This window comes from Terrapene carolina, unplaced genomic scaffold (genome assembly GCF_002925995.2).
Source record: "Terrapene carolina triunguis isolate 2854851 unplaced genomic scaffold, T_m_triunguis-2.0 Scaffold88, whole genome shotgun sequence".
NCBI classification, from domain to species: Eukaryota; Metazoa; Chordata; order Testudines; family Emydidae; genus Terrapene; species Terrapene triunguis.
Window position 1 is genome coordinate 5,246,977 of NW_020664439.1, and position 12,403 is coordinate 5,259,379.

Here is a 12,403-nt window from a genome sequence, read left to right on the forward strand (position 1 = left end):
AATTAAATCCAAAGGTTGGGCTGGCAAGTATAATACAAATAAAGTCTTGGAGTAAACACCATTCTGGATTTGGAGAATATTGTTTTTAAAATTCAAAGACACTCCATCATCAAACTTATAAGAACCATCTATTATGCACTAGTTCACACTGAGTGTTGGATCTCTTATGATTTAGGCAGAATGGATATTAATGGTTTACTCTTTGAGAACTCGCAAAAGAGAGATGCTAGAAGTGTGAGGACGACCAATGTTCCCATGGTTTGGGAGTAATCCCAGCACATTGCCTTTCTGTAGAGATGTTAGAAGAATTGCTTTAACTTTAAGAATGAGTGTCAATTACTTTTAGTTGCTCTCCTATTGGAAACTATTTCTGCCTGCATTTTCTACAGAAATGAAAAATAATTCCTGAGGGCCATAAAATTTTGGCAAAAATATCAATATTCTTGGATGCAACCCTGGGAAAATCAACCCATTTGGAGAATGAGTGTTGACACCAGTGAGGTTGCATGGCTATCATTAATAGCAGAAACTGGCTTAGGAACTAGAAATTTAGATCAAAGCTTGAATCAATGTTGCTTCTCCTAGGCAAGGAAAAAGGAGCATTAGCCTTATGTGGCATTATGATGTTATTGACATGAACTGTAACCATATAGATCATTGTTGCAACCACTGTTATATATTTACAGCAAATATTGTACAAAGGTTGTCATGTGAGATATCTATGAAGAGGTTATGATTTGCTGGTTATAATTATGCTATCTGTATATGTGTGTACCATTTTTTGTAGTTGAAGTTATGAATGTTGGCTATGTACTTGTATCTCAATGTGTTTGATTCTAAATAGCATTAGTGAAGCATTTGGTCAGATTCTTGAGAAAGGAATTTGCAAATTGAGTGCCCAATCAAGAAACACTTAACTGACAATGGACCTTGGGAGACGCCAATCCACATAAGAAGTCTTCCTGGGAACATTCAAGATAGCATGTGAGCAATGGCTGCTGCCTGCAAACTGAGTCATGCATGGACATGTGACTTGCCCATGTGACTCCAAACTCCATCTTGCTGCTGGGATTTTCCACAGTAAGAACAAAGAGGTGTCCTTCCACAGGGCAAAGAATATAAAAGGCCCTGGAAACGCCTCCATTTTCTCTTCAATCCTGCTTCTTCTGGAGGAACCTTGCTACAAACTGAAGCTCTAAACAAAGGACTGAATGACCCATCCCAGCTGTGGATGTACTCCAGAGACTTCATTTGAACCTGCAGTTTATTCCATCACTGTTACAAGCATGAACCAATAACTTTGCCATTACTGTAGGCAATTGATTCCATTTAACCAATTTTAACTCTCATTTATATTTCTCTTTCTATAAATAAACTTTCAGATTTTAGATTCTAAAGGATTGGCAACAGCGTGATTTGTGGGTAAGATCTGACTTGTATATTGACCTGGGGCTTCGTCCTTTGGGATTGAGAGAACCTTTTTCCTTTTACTGGGGTACTGGTTTTCATAACCATTCGTCCCTATAATGAGTGGCACTGGTAGTGATACTGGGAAACTGGAGTGTCTAAGGGAATTGCTTGTATGACTTATGGTTAGCCAGTGGGGTGGGGTCAGGGCCGGCTCCAGGCACCAGCCCACCAAGCATGTGCTTGGGGCGGCGCCTGGAGGGGGGCGGCGTGGCGGGGTGCTCCGGCCCGAGAGCAGGGCCGCGACTGGGCTCACTGCCCTCCCCGCGGCGCTCCGGCCGCTGGGGAGAGCGGAGGGCCCCGGCCGGGCTCGCCGCCCTCCCCCCGGCGCTCTGGCCGCTGGGGAGAGCCCCAGCCGGTCTCTCCACCCTGCTCCCGGCGCTCTGGCCGCCGGGGAGAGCGGAGCTGCGGCGGGCTCGCCGCCCTCTCCCCGGCGCGCCGGCCGATCGGGGATTGCGGGCCCGCAGCCGGGCTCGGCGTCCTCCCCTGCCGCGCTGGGGGGAGCGGGGGGGGCGGCGGGTGGCTTTTTTGCCTAGGGCGGCAAAAAAGCCAGAGCCGGCCCTGGGTGGGGTGGGGTGCCTTATTGGTAAAGAGACTAATTTGTTAGTCTCTAAGGTGCCACAAGTACTCCTGTTCTTTTTATTGGTAAAGGAAACCCAGCCTTGGGCTGTAACTGCCCTGCTCTAAGCAATTTGTCCTGAATAGATGCTCTCAGTTGTGTCCCACCAGAGGCAGCATCGTTACAGGCATTTGTTCCAAAATCTTATTAGCTGTCTAGTTGGAGACTCTGGTCATATGTATACTTGAGGTGGGTTTTCACTGGAGACTACTAATGAGCAAAGTTAGGGAGAGTTTTTATGTATTTTATGAGAATATTTTATCTTTTGTTATATTTAATGAAATAGTTTATTCTTAAACAGTAACACCATGAGAAGGAGGTGCCTTACCCAACCACATACTATATACTGTCTAAACTTGCCCCTTTCCTAGGGTTTGATCTTATTAATTAAATCCATTGACAAACTCTTATGCACAATATTCTTTCTCATTACTGATATTTTAAAAACTGAGTAAAATCCAGCATGCATGGTTTTTAGGGTAAAATGTTTGAGGTGTCTAAGTCCCATTTTCAAAAGTGACTTTGACGCTCAGACATGTAAGTCCACTGTGCTGAAGTCACTTTTGAAAATGGGACTTGGATGCTTTTGAAAATGTACTCCTTGCTCCAAAATGAAAACTGTGGTGTGATGAAATTTTTGGACAAGAATATAATAGAAAGTGTACTTAGTTTAAAAAACCCCCAAAATAATTTTTTTAAACAGATAACACTCTGAAGTGAAACTTATTCTCAAATTTTTTATGAAGAATTTGAAGAATAGGAAATGACAAAGAACTGAATGCTTCAGGAAGCCTACTAGAGACTTTGTCATGCTGGCTAATTAACTTAGGGATATGCTGAGCTACTATGGTGATGGGTGCCAATCCAAAACCCTAAAAAAGATTAACAAAGAAGTGTAAGGGGCTTAGTGCCCATGATTCCTATTAAAATCAATGGGTATTATAAATGCTTGTTCTAGATCAATTAACAGCATAAAGCAGAGTATATAATCTTACTAAAGGGGCTCTGTTTGGGAGAATAGAATTTAGTTACTTTCACAAACACTTAACTCCCTTTACTAAAGGTCACAAAATAAAGCCAATGGAGAATTTTCCTACTATTAATAGGAACATGCAGTTCTTTTTCACTATTTGGATGTTTTTAATTATAAATCAATAAAGAAGTTCCCTGCTGAACCGTGATGATATTCTGTCTGCAGTTACTGTAATACGCAATTCTGTTTCTTAAAGGCAGACAGACATAACGTTCCCTCATAGTGTAAACCAAAGAAGATTTTAAAGCATTGCTCATCTTCTCACTTCTTAAATGGATTACTCTGCCAGTATCTTATTCTATTTCTCCTTTTTAAAAATGGCACTAACAATTCATGTTACAGAGGGAGGTTTGTTTTTAAATAAACCTCTGTGATATGCAGACCTATGCTGGGATCATACCACCTGCTTGGAGTATTCTTGTCATCATTATTAGTGGTTACATGTTATCATTCCTCTTTATCACCTGCCTCTCTTGGGTAACCCAGAATACCTAATAATTTGCATATACATTTAGGTCAGGCTCTGCTTTTTCTTACTAAAAGACCTAAAGAAACACACCATCATGTGTACACAATAAAATCTTACACATCACATCAGAATACTATAAGGATCTGTAATTAAATGTTTAATCTTTCTAGCACTGTGCTACAGGAAAGTCTGAACCTTAAATTAATCACTGCCAACTGCTCCATAAAGCTGAGATGTCAGTAGTAAAATTAAAGCCCTTGGTATGCAGACCTCTGCAGTTTTGGGTGTTTAAACGTGCTAGGTACATATAAAAGATCAAAAGGGGTGAAGAAAAACAAGCATTCTTTTTCTCCAGTTCATTGTACAGAGCATGTAAGCTGTAGAATCTCTACATGTTCAGCACAATGGCTAGCTCCTAGCCACCAGTTTCATTCCCTTGATTAGTCATCTGAACAGTTTCAGTAATTACTAGCACTTGCAGCTCTATGCCAAGGGAAAACAGGGAGAGAACTACACTGAGGAATGTGGGAGAGAAGTGAATTCATTTCAAAAGGAGGAAACCTTCATGGCAAAACCTTTGCATTACCCTGCACAGCTCAGTTTTTCTTCTGCACCTGAAGCTGAGAGAAAGGTACTGGCTCGAAACATTTTTCCTTACACCTTGTGTGAGAGCAGCATAAACTCCAGCACAGTGAGCTGTTTAACCATTAGCCTATTTCCAGGGAGAAAACAGCTGCACAGAAATCTCTGCTGTGTACCTGAAAAGGAAACTGTGCATTTATTACTTGCTGTGTCCAGCAGCCAGTTGTATCAGACAGCGAAGTGTTAACCTTGCTAGCCCTTGTCACTTTCAGTTATTGCTTTAAAAGAGATTGAATGTGCACATCAAAAATATATAAGAAAAGAAATAAAGGAAAATCAGTGTTCTATGCTAGTGTCAAAACAAGCAATCATCCCAAAATAATAGTCTGTCCCTTGGAGTCTCGTGGTAGGTGTCAGAGCAAAAGGAATTCTATTGCACGAACAGCTAACAATAAGGCAGATGACAAAAATCTTACTCACCATGTTTTACCATTCAGCAGTAATCCTCTCTACTATAGTCTTGTTGCTGAGGCTGAGAATCTTTATCCAGAGGCTCCTGTGATGCTTTTCAGACTCTGAGGGGCTGTACTACTGCTGCTCTCCACTGGTATTCTCCACCTCCTATCTTTTCCTCCTCCTCCTCCTCCTTCCCCTTCCCTCATCCTCCCACCCCCCATCCTTCCAGCTTGTAGCTTGCTGTACCCTACATAGATTCTAGGTTTCCCCATGTAGCTTGATTTAGGAAAGATGTTTGTTTCAGCCATCTGTTTGGTAGCAAGTAAATGCCTCACTTGCTCAGGGGCAAAAATTGAAGGTAAACTAGAGAGCTCACAGCCAACATCCTGGTTATACTACACACATAACAGGTTTGGAATAATTCAGGAGCACATTTATTGTAATTATATTTCTCCCACCAATTTTCATAGCTGACTGGAATACAAAAAGACCAGTCTGAACAGATACTTCTAGGTTATTGGAATGCATCACTGTTCAACATGTATCACCCTTTGAAGAAATGATTTAAAGGGGACTGTTATGGCAAGAGACAGTGCTTTCACATATACTACTTCTGATATTAAAGAAGGAATCTCACACTGGAGCAAACTGGGGACAGGAGGAGAGGGAATATTTATACCAAAAAATGTAATTGGCTAGTATTTGTCTTGGGGGGGGGGGTTAAGTCACTGAACATGTTTTGTTTTAACCAGCTTTCCTTAGTAAGTCAGTCCAGTTTTTGCTTGATTTTTGCAGTGAAGGCAAAATTGGGGGTTATATCAGGGGTGCTGGAATAATGAGTATAGTGGGGGTGCTGAGAGCCATTGACCCAAACTGTAAACCCTGCATATAATGGAACCACTTCAAGTCAGGGGGTGCTGCAGTACCCCTTGTACCTCTACTTCCAGCACCTACGTATCGTATCACAGTCTGTTATGGAAATGAATTTAATATCAAAATATCGGGGCTTAAATTCCATGTCAGTGTTGAGCTAGATCCTCTTCCTCTCTTTCTCTTTCCCCTACTCCCCCCCACCCCAAAAAAAATACTCTAGCTATGGAGGGGTTGAAAATTGGGCAGAATCCCATATTTTTAAAGGGAAATTAATTTTGCCACCTTAATCCCCTGTACCTCTCCTCCTAGCCTTCACCTTTCCTGTCTCCTCTCCCCTTGATTGTAGCAGCTCCTGGGTTTGGGGCCTGAGAGGGCTTCTCATATGAGGATTCTCCTGAAAACAGAACACTGTTTATACATAATGGTCTAAAACACTAGTGTGAGCTGTAGCTTGGGATTGTACTTTATATGTGGGTGTGACAGTTCTCGGTGTACCTTCTTACCACTACCTCTAGGGAGAGGTACCTTGCCCATGATGGCTGGGGGTTAGCTCCCTAACACCACCAGCCTATTAGCCACTCAAGTGCCCTCCTCTGGGCTTTGCCAGCCCTGTCTTTTCACCCTACAGGCTAACAAGAGGTGTGCCCCAATCCCCAAGTCCCTCTGAATCATTCCCCTGTGATATCCAGCCCCTGACACTGGCTACTCACAGGAATCCCAGATCCTCTGCCCCCAAAGGAGCAGTGTGCCCCTGTTTTACCTTAAACCCCATAGCATTTGTAATAAAACAAGAGAAGGTTTATTTAAGAAAGAACAAGGATTCAACTAAAGCCAAGAGAGAGCAGCAGAAACAAATGGTTACAATGCAAAACAAAAACCTAAAGCACAATGTAGGGCCTACACTTAATAGCTACCTTGCCTATCTAATACAGTAGGTTTTCCTTCCAATATTCAATCTGTTGCACAGTTAGATGGCTTCACAGGAACCAGGATCCAAATTTCCATGAAAAACACTCCCACTCTGCAAGCTATTTCTCCAGTGAATGGATACAGAGTATCTGTCCCCATCCTGTGTCAGACAGAAACAGTCGTTTGTCTTTACTCAGAGACAGGGTGCTCTCCTGTCTTTTGTAATGTTCCTTTTTTTCCCCAGGTGCTTTCAATCATTTGCAATTGTCTCTGATGGTTTTCCAGTGCAAGTCTTGGGATGGAGCAAGACTGGACAACTGAGCCTTGCTTTACATTGCCTGCTAAATAGAAGGGTGAACACCCACTCCTGTTTGAATGGGCCATCACCACGATACATTATCCCCTGGTGATTAGCTTTTACTCCAAGTCCAAAAAAAAAAAAAAATACTTTCAATATACAGTAAAAGCTGGGTTATCCGGCACTTTACCAACTGGAACGCTCCATAAACCGGCATTTCTGATCTAATTGAAAGTCTGGTTTATAGTCCAGTTGGTGTGGAGCTGGAGTTGGGGCGTGGGAGAGGGTGAGGGGTGTGGGCTCTGGGAGGGAGTTTGGGTGTGGGAGGGGGCTCAGAGCAGGGGGTTGGGGCGCAGTAGGTGTTTCAGGGTGCTGGATCCAGGTGGTGCTCACCTAGGGCAACTCCCCGCAAGCAGCGACATGTCCCTCCTGCTCCTAGGCAGAGGCACGGCTAGGCAGCTCTGCATGCTGCCCCCTCCTGCGCCCCAGCCCTGAGCCCCCTCCCACACCCAAACTCCCTCCCTCTTAGTAAACCAGAATTTTTAACTTACCAGCACCCCCATTCTCCCAACATGCCGGATAACAAAGCTTTTACTGATAGACAAGGTGGGTGAGGTAATATATTTTATTGGACCAACTTCTGTTGGTGAGAGAGACAAGCTTTCAAACCGCACAGAGTTCTTCTTTGGGTCTGGGAAAGGTACTGAGAGTGTCACAGCTAAATACAAGATTGAACTGATAGTTTAGCATAAGTAGTTAGCACATATTCCAAGGAACCATTCAAAGTCAATGCTACCTACTTATGCCAAACTATCTGTTCAGTCCTGTATTTAGCTGTGACACTCTCAGTACCTTTCCCAGACCTGAAGAAGAGCTCTGTGTAGCTTGAAAGTGTCTCTCTCAGCAATAGAAGATGGTCAAATAAAAGATTTTACCTCACCCACCTTATCTCTCTGTCTTGGGACTGACACAGCTTCAATAAAACTTCATACTTTCAATATGGTAACATTACTCTTTAAATATTACCCATTCGTACATCTCAGTGACATTGGCACTGACTCTGTGCCCTGGAGCACCCATGGAAAAAAAATTAGTGGGAGCTTAGCACTGACTGGCAGCCAGCTCCTCCCTCCCGCCCAGTGCCTCCCATCTGCCGGCGGCCCCGCCGATCAACTCCTTCCCATCCCTCCCATCGCCTCCCACCCACCATGATCAGCAGCATGTAGGAGGCACTGGGAGGGAGGAGGAGCAGGGATGGGGTGGAAATAGGCAGGGCGGGGCTGAGGTGGGGCCTTGGAAGGGGTGGAGTGTGAGGGGGGGTCCAGAGCGGGGATGGGAAGAGGAGGGTAGGGGTGGAGGTTTGGGGGAAGGGGTGGAGAGTGGGTGGTGCTGGGGCGGGGGGGGGGGTCGAGCACACCCAGGTAGAGAGGAATTCAGCACCTATGCACAGTTATATTGTCTTGATAAGGCATGAGATTTCTGTAGATACCTTGCATGTTACCCCATATGGATAAATACCCTACAAGACAGTGCCTCAGACTTGCACTGATTCCAAAGCCCTGACTATGATTTCCCAGAAGGATCAGCTAGCAGGAGCTGGCCTGTGAATGAGCAAACTGTGTTTGAACACTAATAGCTCTGGAAATTGGGTTAAGAGCAATTGTGAAGAAAGCCATGTGAGATAGGAATGGATTCACATGGTCTGATATTTTTGACTTAGCATGAAATATTAATATGTATTGAGTTCTGACTTCAGAAAGCTTGCTACACAGATGATCTTGGCTTTGAGGAGCCCTCACTTAGTGTGTTCTAATAAGGGATGAGAAAACGTTAAAGGGTTTAAGCCCTTTCTCTAAACGAAGTTAGCGCATGTTAAAATGCTGGCAGATATTGCCGATCAATCAGAGGTCACATGCTTCATGTGTGCTGATTCACTGCTGAAGTTCAAGGTTCTCAGTGCCCCAAGAGAGATCAGGGGGTTTAGATTTGTGTCGGCAAAAATGCCTGCATAAAATCAGCATACATGATTACTGGGATGCATTTTTACATGTGCAATTGTGTGCATACAATTCTAAAGGTCTGTACTTGTGTGTGTAATACCATCCACAACACACAAGCAGCATGAAACAAAGCTGCAGTGTTAAGTTTGTAAAAGCACAAAGTAGACAATACTACATGTGCCGTCACAGAAGAGGAAGACAAATCCTCACCATGGATGTAGGTAGAGCAGGGCAGACACATGGTGTTGGTTCCAGCAGCGTAGCCCCTCAGGCCTTTCCAGTACTGCCAGTTCCTAGGATGAAATCTGGCTCTTTCTTCTTCTGGAATTGGTATAGGCCTCTCAATAGTCACCCCTTCATCTTCCACCTGATGCCCATTCTTCCCTGGAGGGAGCAGGGGAGATCCTTCTTCAGACCTGGAGGATGGACTCAAGTCTCCTAATTCAGAATCTCCATTCCAGGGGCTGTCCGGGGCACACTCAGAACCATTTGGGATGGGTCCAACGCTCAGATAGACAGCTCCAGAGATGAGGGGATTTCAGCTCCTGGGGAGTTCACTTTCTCGCTCAAGCTTCGCTAGGAATGCCTTCTTCGGGGCCTGTCAGGTCCCTGTCATAGACGGAAGGAAATGGGAATTATGAATTATCAAGCACATTAGTTAACTACAGCGTTGCCATAGTGATATTTTGGGCCCAGTCCTGCTCCCAGGTTAGCCATTGGTAAAACTCCCATTGAGCTACATGGCAGCAAAATCAGGGCCTTTATATGTTGCCATATAACTCACCTTTTCAAAAAGTTGTGAAATATTTCACAGTTTTATAAACTATTCTTTTCCCATCACCACCTCACTGCTTAATTGTCAATCCCAATATATTTCTCTGTAGATCATGAACTACTGGCAAACACTGAAGCCAAATTATTGAGGGTAGTTATTAGGTTGCTATATGTCAGTGGTTCTCAACCAGGGGTACTTAGAGGTCTTCCAGGGGGTACATCAACTCATCTAGATATTTGCCTAGTTTTACAACAGGCTACATAAAAAGCGTTAGGGAAGTCAGTACAAACTAAAATTTTATAGACAATTATTTGTTTATATTGCTCTGTATACTATACAGTGAAATGTAAGTACAATATTTATATTCCAATTGATGTATTGTATAATTATTTGGTAAAAATGAGAAAGTAAGCAATTTTTCAGTAATAGTGTACTGTGGCACCGTTGTATTTTTATCACTAATTTTGTAAGCAAGTAGTTTTTAAGTGAGGTGAAAATTGGGGGTACACAATACAAATCGGACTCTTGAAAGGGATACAGTAGTCTGGAAAGGTTGAGAACCACTGCTATATGTCACCATTCAGAGGAACTGTACTGGTATTCCCCTCTATGATTCAGCAAGTGCATCCATTCTCAGGCTTCTGGCTCCCGGATTGTTGCCTTTCTTGGGTGGAGAGACCCACATCTCACTCCCTCCTGCCTGGGATATTCCCAGGCTGAGTAGTTCCCTGCCTTCACTGTGTTGGTCCTAGCAACAGACAGGCTGCCTAAACTGACCTGCTTGCTTTCTCTTTAGAGGCTGATAACAGTGTAACTGCCCTCAGTTATAGTTACCACACAGCTCTTTCTATGCAAGCTTATTCTTTGGGTGAAAGCATTACAGAGAAAACATTCAAAACAATAAAAGAACCTACATGTATGCTAATAAGCTTCTAGAAATCTCACACACACACACACCCCCGCCAACTCTAACATAGGCTGTGGTAGGAGCAGTCCTTCAAAAAACCCAAAGGAGCCTCTTTTATGGTCACAAGTTCATAACAACCTCAGCTCAGAACTAGCACACTCATGACAACTTTGGTCCATCCTTTATACAGTTTGGGGGGGTTTTGATCTGGAGTTTCCAGGAACAGGTAAATAATAAACTGTGGGTCTCTCTACCCAGGGCATAACTTCAAAAGGCTGGCTTTGGAGGGGAGAATTTTTGCATTTCCCTCTTCCCAAGTACTTCCTACGGAACCCACTTCATGCATATTGTCCCAAAAAAGCCCTTTGAAGTTCCTAATATTTTCCAGAGATTGCATTATTCAGTCTCCTAGAGAAGTTATGTACAATAACACATACACAATTGCATTTTTAATACAATGGACTGAAAAGGTATTAAACTTTATTCAATAAAGTTTAACTTTATTCCATAAGATTTATCCAGGATATTGCACCATATTGTCAGTCCGTTACATCTCACCAAAGGCAAACTATGCTGTTTCAAAATCATCTGTCGGCAGAAGTAGGCAGCTGGTATTTCAGTACAATAGACCTACGGGGCAGAAAAAAAAATCACTGGAATAATTCAGTTTAAGACAAAGGAATTATACTATGGATGAATTTGGCCCATGATATATCCTGCCAACATATCAAATCTCTAAAAACTGAGACTATAATGATCCGCAGCTGAGTTTTCTGCTAACATCAGCTTAAACTTAATTATTCATACATTCTTATCAGTATTCAGTGATTTTTGTGTGTCTAAGGGCTTGTCTACACTGGCACTTTACAGCACTGCAACTTTCTCACTCAGGGGTTGTGAAAAAACACCCCCCTGAGCACTGCAAGTTTCAGTGCTGTAAAGCGTCAGTGTAACAGTGCACCAGGGCTGGGAGCCGGGCTCCCAGCACTGGGAGCTACGCCCCTCATGGAGGTGGGTTTTTTTTAGAGTGCTGGGAGAGCTCTCTCCCAGCGCTCTGCCGCGACTACATAAGCCATGTCAAAGCACTGCCACAGCAGCGCTTTAACATTGCCAGTGTAGACTAGCCCTTAGAGTATTGGTAATGGGATATAGAGCCCTTCACCTCCAGGTGACTAGCATGTAGGGTGACCAGACAGCAAGTGTGAAAAATCGGGACAGGGGGTGGGAGGTAATAGGAGCCTATATAAGAAAAAGACCCCAAAATCGGGACTGTCCCTATAAAATCGGGACATCTGGTCACCCTACTAGCATGAGTCTGACTGAGGCTGGAAGCAAACAGTCATTGTTACTAGCTAACTACTCTTCAGCAGCTTACCTGAGGTTAATTGCTGGTCTCATTTCAGTAGTTAGTGAACAAATGGCTGTTGCACAAATTACAATCACATATTGTTACTAACAGAAACAATGCTTAGCAGTTATATATCGACTTGTTTGTCTTCACAGGATTTTACAAACAACTACATCAAAAATCTCCTGTTCCCTCTCACCAGTTGTGAAGTTCTGTTATCTCCATGTTGCAGTGAAGGAGGCTGAGGCAGAGAAGTTAAGTGGTTAAGCTGGAGTCACTGCTGACATCAGAATTAGAACTCGGGGGTTTCCTGCCTTTCAGACAGACTTCAGTCTGCCAGTAATGGTGGACTAAGTGAACACAAAGGGGTGCTGGTGCCTCCAGGCTGGAGTCATTACATTTTCAGTGTTGTGATTCTGGCGACTGTCACTAGGAGAGGAGAAAAGAAAATGGACATTTTTTCTCCAAAACTTCTCATACATTTTTTGATGTTCATCAAACTTCCTTTAAAACAGAAATGTTTTGACTAGCTCTAATCACAACCAATAACTTTAAAAAGCCAGCCTGCAGTATTTCTACTTCAGAAATGTAAAGCTGCATTAGAACCCCCCCACAATTACTTTACAAGTGGCTAATAAAAATAATCATGAACATTCACCGGACCCTG

At 43.4% G+C, this 12,403-nt stretch overlaps 1 long non-coding RNA gene across 1 annotated transcript; it reads right to left on the reverse strand.

Moving 5' to 3' along the window:
* Positions 1-8,070: 8,070 nt before the first annotated feature.
* On the reverse strand, positions 8,071-12,159 carry LOC115271186. Its single transcript, XR_003899794.1, has 3 exons — positions 11,936-12,159; positions 10,947-11,018; positions 8,071-9,315 (listed from the first exon to the last, which is right to left on the reverse strand). It is a non-coding gene; the product is annotated as an uncharacterized LOC115271186 (long non-coding RNA).
* Between the last annotated feature and the right edge of the window lie 244 nt (positions 12,160-12,403).